Raw genomic sequence first — 1,569 nt, 5'->3', positions numbered from 1 at the left:
ATCAGAATCATGGATACTAGCTACTCTATTAGGATATACACGTTCAGAGGGCCATTGAAAATTGTTGATAGCCATCTCTTCTATTAATGAATAAGCCTCATCAAAAGGTTTTCACAATAATGAACCACCAGCAGCAACATCTATAATCGACCTAAGAGATCCCACTATCCATTATAAAAAGTTTGAATTATCAACCAATCTGGTAACGAATGTTGAGGGCATTTCCTAAGAAGATATTTAAGTCTCTCCCAAGCTTTGTATATTGACTCTCCATCAATTTGACAGAACGATGTTATGTCATTTCTAAGTTTAGCAGCTTTGGATGGAGGGAAATATTTGGATAGATTTTTCTGTGAAAGTTCTCCCCAAGTTCTAATAGATCCTTGTGCTAACAAATTTAACCACATCTTAGCCTTATCCTTCAGTGAAAAAGGAAAAAGTTTAAGTTTAACAACATCGTTTTAGACTCTGTCATATTTAAAAGTAGCACACAGTTCTAAAAAACTAGCGAGGTGTGAGTTAGGATCTTCATTTGGTGTACCTCCGATTTGATTGTTTTGTACCATTTGGATAGTAGCAGGTTTAAGCTCAAATGAATTAACAACTACATCAGGATTTTGGATAGATAAGTGAACTTCATCTGCTGTAGGATTTGCATAATCTCGTCAGGGTCTAGGTTGGTGTTTATTCCTTATTCCTTGATTGTTCATGTTGTTTTCCATTGTATTAGAATTTCTAGGTTCTCTTCTCAATCTTCTAATCTTTCTAACAGTGCATTATAATTCTGAATCATAGGTTCTAAAATTTTAAGGTCCAAATTTACACATATAATTTGAAATCAGCACACAGTAATATAATTAACTAAATATGAAAATAAGTTGCAATTCAAGTAAATAGTTTCTAATAATACTAATATGTCTGTTACTCTAATTGTGATATTTGTTTACTCACTCCCCGGCAATGGTGCCAAAAACTTGTCCGCGACTTTATATATGCTTCAAATTATAAGAAAAATATGGACGTAATAAATATTCAATAATTGTAAAGTCACACTTATCAACGCAAGTATATGTATTGCTCAAGTAATATAGGGCTCTAATGGAGTCCTAAATATTGATCCCACAGGGAGTAAGTTTAGAGCTACGAACTAAGATTTTAGAAAGAGCAATACTTTAATCACAACAACGAAGTTCAGTTTGCTTATCTGTCACTAATAGGCAATTGCAGTAAATATGTAATTTTAATAACTATTAAATAACGAATGATACTAATGAAGGTTTAAATGTGATATTCAATATATAAGAAATCATCATTCTCCTTATCAAGAAATTATAGTGAATGGATAAAACAAATTAGTTCAAATTATGTTGTGCCAAATAGGAGCATACCTATTCAATACCCTTTAGTCCAGGTATAAAGAACACTGAGTAATTCTACGCTTATTTACTGAATCTGCGGCTAGGCTGGGAGGATACCAACTCTCACTTCAAAGTTCCCACGTTCCCCTCACCTGAGGGCTAACATCTACACTTCAGCACCCAAACGATAGGACCGAATTAGGGATTTTAG

Source organism: Phalaenopsis equestris, unplaced genomic scaffold (genome assembly GCF_001263595.1).
Source record: "Phalaenopsis equestris unplaced genomic scaffold, ASM126359v1 Scaffold000733, whole genome shotgun sequence".
Lineage (NCBI taxonomy): Eukaryota > Viridiplantae > Streptophyta > Magnoliopsida > Asparagales > Orchidaceae > Phalaenopsis > Phalaenopsis equestris.
The sequence above is the reverse complement of the archived record's forward strand: the minus strand, read 5'-3'. Positions refer to the sequence as shown.